General features: G+C 37.7%; 1 protein-coding gene and 1 pseudogene across 1 annotated transcript in view; one reads left to right on the top strand and one right to left on the bottom strand.

Moving 5' to 3' along the window:
* The window catches only part of MARCHF1 (membrane associated ring-CH-type finger 1), an 861,096-nt gene that overhangs the window by 183,546 nt on the left and 663,502 nt on the right, over window positions 1-14,048 (top strand). The gene's annotated exons all lie outside the window — the stretch shown is intronic.
* Window positions 11,108-13,071, bottom strand: LOC100597490 (annotated as a pseudogene).

The raw sequence follows: 14,048 nt of genomic DNA, 5'->3' as shown, positions 1-14,048 counted from the left end.
TACTAGCTTTGTAGAATGATTTCTATTAATTATTCTCTCTCTTTTTCTTTCTTTTTTTTTTTTTACACATTCTCTTCTTTTAAGTATAGTCCTTTTAGTCCAAGGAAAAGGAACTACAATCCACTTATTAATGCTTGCTACTATGTTCAAGTAAAATAAGCTCCAGGATTTTAAAAAAAAGAGGAAAGAAAATATTTGCAATGAAAATGTTGCTAAAAATTTAAAACAAATTACAGCAAATGTATTGTTAAAGCAAATTCTGTTTTCAAAATTTATTAATACGGAAATAATTTGTTGCTAAAGCAAATTTTTGGAAAAATAATAATGCACTTTATACTTGATTTTATGTATTAAAACAATGATTTATAAGCTTCAAATATCTCAGAATTTTATTTTAATAGCGTGTTGCAAATTATTAAGTCATGCAAAATCTTTGCAAAGAAATAATAAAGCATACCTGGGGACATTATGAATATAGTTATTTTAGCAAAAACAGTGTGGAAAATATATATTGTACCTTAGAGACTGTCCATCTATACAATTTTTATTTAAAAGCTGAGCAAAAATGCATTGAGACAAATAACTATCATTGTACATTGAAAGATACAACCAGGGACAAGTCAGATAACATGAATGAAACTAATAGTAACATAATTAAAAATTAATAAAGAGCAGTAATTAAATGCTATCATCAATAATACCTTTATCAGTCAAGGCATTCATGAATATAATGATTGCTGGAAAATTGCAGCATTTCAATTATATTTGTGTTGATTTTTCTGCATTAATTTTTGTTTTTAGCATAGAATTGGAGACCTCAATAAATTCTAGTAATAAAGTAGTTATTAGTATCATTTTTTAAGTCCTAATAACTCACTTAACTAATACCATGTATAAAAATAAAAGCATATAGAATTTCAATAAAGACTCAAAAAATGATTTATAATTTTAGATTAATTCAAAACCCGGTAAGAGTAAACTCTAAGGTGTCCAACAAGCTAGGGACCATATATGAAGTGTCATTGGCTTATCTTTGTAGAACTTTATTGCTGGTCTGTGTAATCTTTCTGGTCTCTTTTAGTTAGAAATTCCCTTATTTTATAGATCATGAAAGTAAGACTATCAGGGTTTAAATTCTAGATCCCAAGCACAAGTCAGGGAGTTGTAGAGCTAGAATGAGGGCACAGATTGTAATCCAGGATCCCTTCTAATGCACAACGTGAGAATAACTTTCTGTTTTCATTTGTCTGAGAAATTGTTTGGATAAAAAAGATTCTAGAGAACTTGAGGTATATATCTTATTTAGTTTGATTATATTTTACCCAATAGCTTTGTTTAAAATATTTATAATATCCTAATATCACATTTCCCATTAATGTAAACAGTAAATTTTCTCTTTTTAATCCTTTTTTATAGTAGCATCAGAATTCTGAGATCTCACATGTAAAATTGCATTTGGAAAAATATTCTCTTTTTGCTTATTTGGTAAACATATGAGTACTGGTTACAAGAAAAAAAACAGTTTTCTAGGTCTTGTAGAGAGAATACAAAGATTTAGTAAAGAATAAATCATGTCCTCAAAGAACTTAGAGCTAATGAGTGACAATAAAAAAAAATAAAAGACGTGGTTGATGCTTGAAACCATCATTCTCAGCAAACTAACACAAGGACAGAAAACGGAACACATCGCACGTTCTCACTCATAACTGCGAGTTGAAAAATGAGAACACATGGACACAGGGCGGGGAACATCACACACTGGGGCCTGTCAGGGGGTGGGGGTCTAGGGGAGGGGTAGCATTAGGAGAAATACCTAACATAGATAACGGGTTGATGGGTGCAGCAAACCTCCCTGGCACATATATATCTATGTAACAAACCTGCACGTTTTGTACATGCACCCCAGAACTTAAAGTATAATAAAAATAATTTTACTTATTATTTAATTAGTATAACACAATTTACTTTAGAATTTCTGAAATATTAAGATTTTTTTTTTTTTATTATACTTTAGGTTTTAGGGTACATGTGCACAATGTGCAGGTTTGTTACATATGTATCCATGTGCCATGTTGATTTCCTGCACCCATGAGCTCGTCATTTAGCATTAGGTATATCTCCTAATGCTGTCCCTCCCCACTCCCCCCACCCCACAACAGTCCCCGGAATGTGATGTTCCCCTTCCTGTGTCCATGAGTTCTCATTGTTCAATTCCCACCTATGAGTGAGAACATGCGGTGTTTGGTTTTTTGTCCTTGCGATAGTTTACTGAGAATGATGTTTTTCCAGTCTCATCCATGTCCCTACAAAGGACATGAACTCATCGTTTTTTATGGCTGCATAGTATTCCATGGTGTATATGTGCCACATTTTCTTAATCCAGTCTATCGTTGTTGGACATTTGGGTTGGTTCCAACTCTTTGCTATTGTGAATAGTGCCGCAATAAACATACGTGTGCATGTGTCTTTATAGCACATGATTTATAGTCCTTTGGGTATATACCCAGTAATGGGATGGCTGGGTCAAATGGTATTTCTAGTTCTAGATCCCTGAGGAATCGCCACACTGACTTCCACAATGGTTGAACTAGTTTACAGTCCCACCAACAGTGTAAAAGTGTTCCTATTTCTCCACATCCTCTCCAGCACCTGTTGTTTCCTGCTTTTTTAATGATGGCCATTCTAACTGGTGTGAGATGGTATCTCGTTGTGGTTTTGATTTGCATTTCTCTGATGGCCAGTGATGATGAGCATTTCTTCATGTGTTTTTTGGCTGCATAAATGTCTTCTTTTGAGAAGTGTCTGTTCATGTCCTTTGCCCACTTTTTGATGGGGTTGTTTTTTTCTTGTAAATTTGTTTGAGTTCATTGTAGATTCTGGATATTAGCCCTTTGTCAGATGAGTAGGTTGCAAAAATTTTCTCCCATTCTGTAGGTTGCCTGTTCACTCTGATGGTAGTTTCTTTTGCTGTGCAGAAGCTCTTTAGTTTAATTAGATCCCATTTGTCAATTTTGGCTTTTGTTGCCATTGCTTTTGGTGTTTTAGACATGAAGTCCTTTCCCACGCCTATGCCCTGAATGGTATTGCCTAGGTTTTCTTGTAGGATTTTAATGGTTTTAGGCCTAACATTTAAGTCTTTAATCCATCTTGAATTAATTTTTGTATAAGGCGTAAGGAAGGGATCCAGTTTCAGCTTTCTACATATGGCTAGCCAGTTTTCCCAGCACCATTTATTAAACAGGGAATCCTTTCCCCATTGCTTGTTTTTGTCAGGTTTGTCAAAGGTCAGATAGTTGTAGATATGTGGCATCATTTCTGAGGGCTCTGTTCTGTTCCATTGATCTATATCTCTGTTTTGGTACCAGTACCATGCTGTTTTGGTTACTGTAGCCTTGTAGTATAGTTTGAAGTCAGGTAGCGTGATGCCTCCAGCTTTGTTCTTTTGGCTTAGGATTGACTTGGTGATGTGGGCTCCTTTTTGGTTCCATATGAACTTTAAAGTTGTTTTTTCCAATTCTGTGAAGAAAGTCATTGGTAGCTTGATGGGGATGGCATTGAATCTATAAATTACTTGGGCAGTATGGCCATTTTCACGATATTGATTCTTCCAACCCATGAGCATGGAATGTTCTTCCATTTGTTTGTATCCTCTTTTATTTCATTGAGCAGTGGTTTGTAGTTCTCCTTGAAGAGGTCCTTCACATCCCTTGTAAGTTGGATTCCTAGGTATTTGATTCTCTTTGAAGCAATTGTGAATGGGAGTTCACTCATGATTTGGCTCTCTGTTTGTCTGTGATTGGTGTACAAGAATGCTTGTGATTTTTGTGCATTGATTTTGTATCCTGAGACTTTGCTGAAGTTGCTAATCAGCTTAAGGAGATTTTGGGCTGAGACAATGGGATTTTCTAGATATACAATCATGTCATCTGCAAACAGGGACAGTTTGACTTCCTCTTTTCCTAATTGAATACCCTTTATTTCCTTCTCCTGCCTGATTGCTCTGGCCAGAACTTCCAGCACTATGTTGAATAGGAGTGGTGAGAGAGGGCATCCCTGTCTTGTGCCAGTTTTCAGAGGGAATGCTTCCAGTTTTTGTCCATTCAGTATGATATTGGCTGTGGGTTTGTTGTATATAGCTCTTATTATTTTGAGATACATCCCATCAATACCTAATTTATTGAGAGTTTTTAGCATGAAGCGTTGTTGAATTTTATCAAAGGCCTTTTCTGCATCTATTGAGATAATCATGTGGTTTTTGTCTCTCGTTCTGTTTATATGCTGGATTACATTTATTGATTTGTGTATGTTGAACCAGCCTTGCATCCCAGGGATGAAGCCCACTTGATCATGATGTATAAGCTTTTTGATGTGCTGCTGGATTCGGTTTGCCAGTATTTTATTGAGGATTTTTGCATCAATGTTCATCAAGGATATTGGTCTAAAATTCTCTTTTTTGGTTGTGTCTCTGCCTGGCTTTGGTATCAGGATGATGCTGGCTTCATAAAATGTGTTAGGGAGGATTCCCTCTTTTTCTATCGATTGGAATAGTTTCAGAAGGAATGGTACCAGTTCTCCTTGTACCTCTGGTAGAATTCAGCTGTGAATCCATCAGGTCCTGGACTCTTTTTGGTTGGTAAGCTATTGATTATTGCCACAATTTCAGAACCTGTTATTGGTCTATTCAGAGATTCAACTTCTTCCTGAGTCAGTCTTGGGAGGGTGTATTTGTCGAGGAATTTATCCATCTCTTCTAGATTTTCTAGTTTATTTGCATAGAGGTGTTTGTAGTATTCTCTGATGGTAGATTGTATTTCTGTGGGATCGGTGGTGATATCCCCTTTTTCATTTTTTATTTCATGTATTTGATTCTTCTCTCTTTTCTTCTTTATTAGTCTTGCTAGCAGTCTATCAATTTTGTTGATCTTCTCAAAAAACCAGCTCCTGGATTCATTAATTTTTTGAAGGGTTTTTTGTGTCTCTATTTCCTTCAGTTCTGCTCTGATTTTAGTTATTTATAGCCTTCTGCTAGCTTTTGAATGTGTTTGCTCTTGCTTTTCTAGTTCTTTTAATTGTGATGTTAGGGTGTCAATTTTGGATCTTTCCTGCTTTCTCTTGTGGGCATTTAGTGCTATAAATTTCCCCTATACACTGCTTTGAATGTGTCCCAGAGATTCTGGTATGTTGTGTCTTTGTTCTCGTTGGTTTCAAAGAACATCTTTATTTCTGCCTTCATTTCGTTATGTACCCAGTAGTCATTCAGGAGCAGGTTGTTCAGTTTCCATGCAGTTGAGCGGTTTTGAGTGAGCTTTTTAAACCTGAGTTCTAGTTTGATTGCACTGTGGTCTGAGAGACAGTTTGTTATAATTTGTGTTCTTTTACATTTGCTGAGGAGAGCTTTACTTCCAACTATGTGGTCAATTTTGGAATAGGTGTGGTGTGGTGCTGAAAAAAATGTATATTCTGTTGATTTGGGGTGGAGAGTTCTGTAGATGTCTATTAGGTCCACTTTGTTTAGAGCTGAGTTCAATTCCTGGATATCCTTATTAACTTTCTGTCTCGATGATCTGTCTAATGTTGACAGTGGGGTGTTAAAATCTCCCATTATTATTGTGTGGGAGTTTAAGTCCCTTTGTAGGTCACTCAGGACTTGCTTTATGAATCTGGGTGCTCCTGTGTTGGGTGCATATATATTTAGGATAGTTAGCTCTTCTTGAATTGATCCCTTTACCATTATGTAATGGCCTTCTTTGTCTCTTTTGATCTTTGTTGGTTTAAAGTCTATTTTATCGGAGACTAGGATTGCGACCCCTGCCTTTTTTTGTTTTCCATTTGCTTGATAGATCTTCCTCCATCCCTTTATTTTGAGTCTATGTGTGTCTCTGCACATGAGATGGGTTTCCTGAATACAGTACACTGATGGGTCCTGACTCCTTATCCAGTTTGCCAGTCTGTGTCTTTTAATTGGAGCATTTAGCCCATTTACATTTAATGTTAATATTGTTATGTGTGAATCTGATCCTGTCATTATGATGTTAGTTGGTTATTTTGCTCATTAGTTGATGCAGTTTCTTCCTAGCCTTGATGGTCTTTACAATTTGGCATGTTTTTGCAGTGGCTGGTACCGGTTGTTCCTTTCCATGTTTAGTGCTTCCTTCAGGAGCTCTTTTAGGGCAGGCCTGGTGGTGACATAATCACTCAGCGTTTGCTTGTCTATAAAGTATTTTATTTCTCCTTCACTTATGAAGCTTAGTTTGGCTGGATAGGAAATTCTGGGTTGAAAATTCTTTTCTTTAAGAATGTTGAATATCGGCCCCCACTCTCTTCTGGCTTGTAGAGTTTCTGCTGAGAGATCAGCTGTTAGTCTGATGGGCTTCCCTTTGTGGGTAACCCGAGCTTTCTCTCTGGCTGCCCTTAACATTTTTTCCTTCATTTCAACTTTGGTGAATCTGACAATTATGTGCCTTGGAGTTGCTCTTCTCGAAGAGTATCTTTGTGGCATTCTCTGTATTTCCTGAATCTGAATGTTGGCCTGCCTTGCTACATTGGGAAAGTTCTCCTGGATAATATCTTGCAGAGTGTTTTCCAACTTGGTTCCATTCTTCCCGTCATTTTCAGGTACACCAATCAGACGTAGGTTTGGTCGTTTCACGTAGTCCCAAATTTCTTGGAGGCTTTGTTCATTTCTTTTTATTCTTTTTTCTCTAAACTTCCCTTCTCGCTTCATTTCATTCATTTCATCTTCCATCACTGATACCCTTTCTTCCAGTTGATCGCATCTGCTACTGAGGCTTCTATTAAAATTTTGAATGTTATTATTTGATATCAAATAGTTAAAACCATGCTTTTCTCCCTTTTGAAAATCCATTAAATGCGTCATAGAACTTGACCTTAACATTTTGATATTAGTCAGTGCTATTCTGCTAAATTTTATTGTAAGATGACAGCATACAATTAAGACATGCAGTCTGTGAGTGTGAAAAGTTAATTAACTGCAAGATTTTGACAGATACCAGGTAATTAAACACTAAAATGAAAATAGTTTTTTGAAACAAAATTAACTATGTTTTATTTTATATTATGATGGTAAGAAATGTGAAATGGGATGTTTTCCATTAGCTGGATTGTTCATCCATCATGATGGTTCTCACATTATGCTCCCAGTGAAGTCATCATGCCTTTCCCACCTGCAGTGCCCTTAATCTGTTTCTTAAAGTAATTTTAGAAATTAGAATACTGCTGTGGCATTAAAGTTTAATACTTTGTTGGCACTGTAGGCTGAAAATGCTAAAAGAAAAAAACCCACACAATTAAAATTAAAATTATGTTTCTTTTTCTCTTTTCACAGAAAAAAATGGAGCTTGTGTGTAATGTAGTCATGAGAACAAGCATTTTAATTTATGATTCGCTATAATGCAGTGGGAGTGTTATACCTTATTGTGTCTCTACCTCAGTTTCCTGATATTTTTATGTGGTGATGATTCTGGTTGACATTACCCACTTTTGGGAGAGATAGTTCTTTCTTGCTGATCTTGAACCATAGTCATCAAGACCTTTAAAATGAGTTTTAGACTAGAATGTGCTAAAGGCCCTGGAACATTAAAGCTGCTTACTAATAACTTCTAACCACAGAAATGAAATTTCTTAGGGTAAGTGAACAAAAGCCAGTTGATTCTTAGAGACAGCTTGTTTATTACAAGAGTCTTTGGAAATTATCTGACAAACATTGGACTATTGGTCTGAAATTTATAGATCTTTGCACATTCTTGTTGACAGATGTGGGGTGATTTTGGACAGCATTTGTTCATTTACCCACTCATGTTTTAAATGTTTCTTATGTCATAATAATTATTCTAGCACTGAAGATGAAATAATGAGCAGACTAGGAAACTGCCCTCATAGAACATCCATTGGATTGTCAATACCCAGGTGGCCAGCAGCCACACTGACACATGAAATGTATTCCATTTACTCGATTGAACAAATCCAAGTGAAAGACGCATTCTTACTGAAGGTCCTCATTATTCCAAAGGAAGCTCTTTCCTGTTCTGTGTCATGAAGCCAATAGACAAAACCAAAAGCAAGAGTTAAGCAGTGCAGGCTTTATTCCAATGGCCATGGAATTGGATAACAGGGAGCATAGCTCGCAGATCAACTTCTCAGCTCCTGAGAGCTGGGAAGTTACAGATATAGAGTATCTTTAATGAAGGTGTGGGGCATTAAGAACAAGCAGAAGAATAGTCATGCTTTTTCTTGGAAAGGGACGGAGATTTTCTTGGAATCAAGGAGAGTCCTCTTTTTTGTCCTTTTTTGGCATCTTCCAAAAAACGTGATTCACGGTGATTGTCAAGTGTCATGGCACCAGTAGGAGTGTAATTTAGTGTGAAAATTAGATAATAATGAAGCTAGAGGTCCTTCAGAGGTCAAATAAGCTGCCTAAGAGGTAACCTCTGACCGCAGATATCCTGTTTCCTAAAAATAAGCAGAGTCAGAGCTGATTAAGAATTTAGCTATGTCACACAGGTGTAGGCATTTGGCAAGAAAAGCCGGGTAGGGATACAGATAAGTCACATAGGCACTGCAGTGGGTAACAGTATCCTCCCTCTAACCATTTTCAGAAACTCAAATTGTGCCTAGAACTTTTCATAAGGAATGCTTCTTCCAAAAAGTGCCTAGCAGAAGACAAAGGTCATTGGCATAGCAGCTACAAGTTCCTAGTATAGTGGTTTGAATAATTTCTTAAGGGGAAGAGGACTTTCTGGCATGCCTAACTTGGGGCTACAGAAATAGCCCCAGGTGCTTCAAGAGTGACTGAAGTGTTTTTTAATTCCTTGTGATTTCCAAAACTATAACTTGTAACTTGCCACTTGAAACATTTGAACAAGAGGAACCCACTTTATTCTATAGTGTCCAAAAAGTCTCAGTTAATACTTGTTGAATGATGGAAACAAGAAGGTCAGAGATCACTAACTTTTCACTTTGCTGGTATTGGCTGCCTGAATGATTGACTCTCTTATGAGGGCTCATGATAGAGGACTTTGCATCATAATGTTTACTTTGAAGCTGAGCATAAATAATTATTCAGTTTATGGCTTTAAAAGCTAAATTCTCCTAAACTTATATAAGTAAATAGTAAATCCTAAGGTAAAAGTAAAGCAAGGATGTATGAATTTAAAAGAAAATTGTTTTAAAATATAATCAGCAAATACCTGGTTACAGACACTATGAACTTTTAGAGTAAACTATGAATAGATATAATCGTATACTTAACAATTTACAAATTAAGATAATCTTTATAGAAATTCTATTCTGTTTTTAGTAATAATTATGCTCTTAATTCTTGGGAATGCACTGCAGTGTCAGTTTTCTCCCTAATATTTACTTAGTGAGGTACAATCGTTCTTGAGATTATTCTTGTCGTTGGTTTGTTTTATGTAGGCTTATTACATTTTAAGTTGTCATATTTTACCATTGGTTGTGTTCTAGCACCAGTTTCCCCAAATAAACTAATGTCCCAAAAGCAATTCCTGAGTCATAATTACAATGATAAGAATAGAAACACAATGTTACAACACATATGATATACTAAATATTTATCATGAATAGGATTTGAGTAAAAATGTAGGATGTGAATATGTATCTGTCAGCAAGTGTGATTGTAGAGATTTCAAAGAACTCCATTTTAAAATGGGGCAACTAAGAAGTATGACTCTCAGAAAACTAGACTATATTGGATTCCAGCAATCCATTTGCCTTGAGTTTTTAACATATTACTTATAAAACTTTGCCAAATTGTGATTTTTCAGAACAAGTGCAAAATTACATTTCCCTATACAAACTTGATTAACTCCATAATTTTTTGTAGAGAAGACACACAACTTTAGAGCCATCATTCAAAATTGCATTCCTCAAAGCAGAAAGAAGAATAAATAATACTATCTCCAAAAAATTTGTAGAAACAATTGCAAAGATAATTATAAATATTATACTCAGAGAGAAAACAAAATGAGTTATTGGCAACATTTCTTTGTTAAATAACAATGCGTGATGACACACTAAATTAATTACATATTCTGTAAAAGCAATTACTTTCTAATATGTATTCTAACAGATACTTTATTTTATAGGTATATTAGTCAATTAATGTGCAGGGTATGAATTTGCTCTTGGCATTTGTGCAAACACAGCATAAGGGAGGTGTGCAATGGTGATTCAGCTTCAGCTATATGAGGATTAAGAAAGAACATATTTACTTTAATTAAAAGAATTTTGCATTGATGTCCAATCCATACTCTGAATCTTGTTTACATTGCATATTGAAGAAATGGTGAAAATTATGATTATGATCCAATCACTGTCAGACAATGCCATTCTTTTCAGTATGCAAAGAAATTTGCACAATTCTGTGGATCTATCCTGAAGTCAGCTGACCATTGAGGGAAAGACAATTTCCTGAGTGTTTGAAATAAACAAACACAACAATAACAACAAAGAAACAACAATAAAAACAATTGCTTCTTGATACTAAAAATGCAAAAAGGAATACCATGATTTCAAGGGACATGACCAGGTGGCTAGGTTGGTAATGTGTCCTCTGCCCTAAAAAGTCTGAACCTATTGCTTCAAGGCTGAAGGAGAAAGACTTCCTATCATTGCAAATATAACAGGATTTCATATGAAGATGAAACTCAACAGTCAGAAGTTGGACATTCTCGGATACTCTTTCTAAAAATTTTTCCTTTGAGAAAGTATTCTTTTTAGACCAGTGTAAATAACTAACATTTATTGGTGTCACTTACGGCAGAAAAAACTTCCTACACCAGATGCACATGACTCAATTGTTAAATAAGACATTTTGAAGGTGAACACACACCCTAACCCAGGTTTTTTACCCACTTTTTAAGATGACCAATTCTTCTGCCCCCCACCTGAAGACATGTGAGCAACTGCTAATGCAAAGCCATAAACAGACACTTGGGCTGTAGCATCTTCAACTCCACTCTGAGGTGACGATTCCAATTACATTTGAGACTTGACTTCTCTCATTTTTTTTCTAAGGAAAGTTCCTGAGTCCAGTATTTACAATATTACAGCAGTAGCAGATCTGTGTCTACAGCTCATCTTTTTCTGCTGTATCCTCTTCGCTGCTGGGGGAGGGCCTGCACTTCCATAGAGTTTGCTGATAATTGACTGAACAATTTCTTCCAGTTACTTCTTCTTAGCTTTGACGTCTTCAATGTCAGAAGCTTGGTGGCTTTCCAGCCATTCAATCTTTTCTTCTACAGCTTCTTCCATGGTCTCCTTATCTTCAGAGGAAAGTTTACCTCCCAGCTTTTCTTTATCTCCAATCTGATTCTTTAGAGAATAGGCAAAGCTTTCCAACTCATTTCTAGTATCAATGCACTCCTTGAGTTGGTGTCTTCCCCAGCAAACTTCTCAGCATCATTAACCATCCTTTTGATTTCTTCAGGTGTCAGGCGATTCTGGTCATTGGTAATTGTGATCTTATTTTTGTCTTCAGCTGCCACTCAAAGAATACCATTCACATCTATCTCAAAGGTGACTTCAATCTGCGGGACCCCACGAGGAGCAGGAGGAATTCCAGTCAGATCAATTGTACCCAGAAGATGAATGTCTTTTGTCAGGGGTCATTCATCCTCATAGACCTTGATCATGACAGTTGGTTGATTATCAGAAGCTGTACAAAAGATCTGAGACGTCTTGGTAGGCACCACTGTGTTCCTTGGAATCAGTTTGATCATAACACCTCTCACAGTTTCAATACCAAGTATAAGGGGACATACATCAAGCAGTACCAGGTCACCTGTATCTTGATCACCAGAGAGCACCCCAGCCTGGACAGCAGCACCATACACTACAGCTTCATCTGTGTTTATGCTATGGGAGGGCTCCTTGCCATTGAAGGACTTTTTAACCAGTTGCTGAATCTTTGGAATTCGAGTAGAGCCACCAAGAACAACTTCATCAATATTAGACTTCTTCAAATCAGAATTTTCCAACACTTAATGGATGGGCTTCAGAGTAGAGCAGAACAGATCCATGTTTAGCTCTTAAAATTTGGCCTGAGCCAGGGTCTCAGAAAAGTCTTCTCCTTCATAGAAGGACTCAATTTCAATTCTTGCTTGATGTTGAGGAGACAGGGCCCATCTGGCCTTTTCTACCTCTTGCTGGAGTTTCTGCACAGCCCTATTGTCTTTCCTGACATCTTTGTCAGTCCTCTTTTTGTACAACTTGATGAAAAGTTCCATGACACACTGGTCAAAGTCTTCTCCACCCAGATGAGTATCTCCATTAGTGGCCACAACTCCGAAGACGTGGAGTGAGAGGTGAGATGGAGAGAGGAGACGCGTGGAAGGAGATGCATGGAAGGTTCCGCCACCCAGGTGGAACACCAGGATGTCTTCTCCCCCTCCGTCTTATCCAGGCCATAAGCAATAGCAGCTGCCATAGGCTCGTTGATGATCCTCATAACATTTAGCTCAGCAGTAGTTCCAATGTCTTTGGTTGCTTGGCTTTGGGCGTGGTTGAAATAGGCTGGTAAGGTAACAACTGCATGGGTAACCGTCTTTCTCAAATAAACCTCAATGGTTTATTTCATTTTAGTGAGAGCCATGGCAGAAATTTCTTCAGGAGCAAATGTCTTTGTTTGCCCACCTCCAATATCAACTTGAATGTATGGTTTAGTTTTCTTTTCATCTACTTTGAACGGCAAGAACTTGATGTCCTGCTGCATAGACAGGTCGTTCCACGTGCGGCCGATGAGCCACTTGGCGTCAAAGACCGTGTTCTCGGGATTGGAGGTGACCTGGTTCTTGGCGGCATCACCGGTCAGATGTTCTCCTTCAAGAGTGAAGGCCACATAGGACCGCGTCATGCGGTTGCTCTGATTGTTGGCGATGATCTCCACGCGGGCGTTCTTGAACATGCCGACGCAGCAGTAGGTGGTCCCCAGGTCAACGCAGACCACCGTTCCCACGTCCTCCTTCTTGTCCTCCTCCTCGAACCACGCTGCACCGAGCAGCAGCAGCATCGCCATACCAGGGAGAGCTTCATCTTGCCAGCCAGTTGGGCAGCCCAGGCAGGGTGTCGCAGGCAGTGAAGCCAGCGAAACACCCCAGTCGGTCGGTCTGTCTGTGCTGTCTCGGCTGGCATCGAGAAAGTGTTTTGTACATATACTTGATCGTATGTAAAAAACACAACCAAATGTGGCAAAAGCAGAGAGAAATAATTTCTGGGACTGTAGGCAGTCAAAAATCAGATCTGGATTCTCTATGTTGCCCTCACCTTTCGAGTTTTAACTGCCCTGCTCGCTGACCTGGCATTCGAAGGAGTGCTAGAAATGGCCCTTAATGGAAAATTATAAGAAAACACTCAGAATTTCTGAGCCCATGTTCAATGTGAGTATTCTGAAGGGCTTCACAGTGTTAGAAATAATTACCATTTACCATAATTTATAGGTTTACTAGATTTTCTAATTCGAGATTTAAACAGTCAAAAAAAGATGGGGAAAGTGACATGCAAAACAAGCTATCTGCCATCAAGGCTGAATAGACCTATGTTGGTGAAAATAGTTATAAATAATATAATTCCTATCATTACATGAAACAATTGTGACTAGTCACTTTTAAAGGCTATGCTTTATTTTTATTACTAAAAACATTGTATTGATTTCTCTTTATTTACCTACAACTGGGGTCCGTGTTGTCAAGTGCTCAAGCAGATCCTAAGCAGCAGCAAATATTGCAGCTGCCAGTTGTCCTTGCCAGGCTTCCGTAGATTCAGTCAGTGAAGAGACAACACACCCGAATGATGTAGCTGTTTATTACTCACAGCACAGCAGACAGCATGAGCTTCAAGTTCACATCAAATCCCCATCCCCTCCAGGTCCTATGGGGGCGATGTGGAGGAAGCCTGGATAGATACTATACACATGGTGGGTCTGTGCCACAGCTGAGGAGCCTTGGAAATACAGACTTATAAGGGGACTTCAAGCAAACCTGCTCATCCTCCACTTTAGAGAAAGACATTTT

This window comes from Nomascus leucogenys, chromosome 7b (assembly GCF_006542625.1).
Source record: "Nomascus leucogenys isolate Asia chromosome 7b, Asia_NLE_v1, whole genome shotgun sequence".
NCBI lineage: Eukaryota > Metazoa > Chordata > Mammalia > Primates > Hylobatidae > Nomascus > Nomascus leucogenys.
This window is presented reverse-complemented; position numbering and strand designations above follow the sequence as displayed.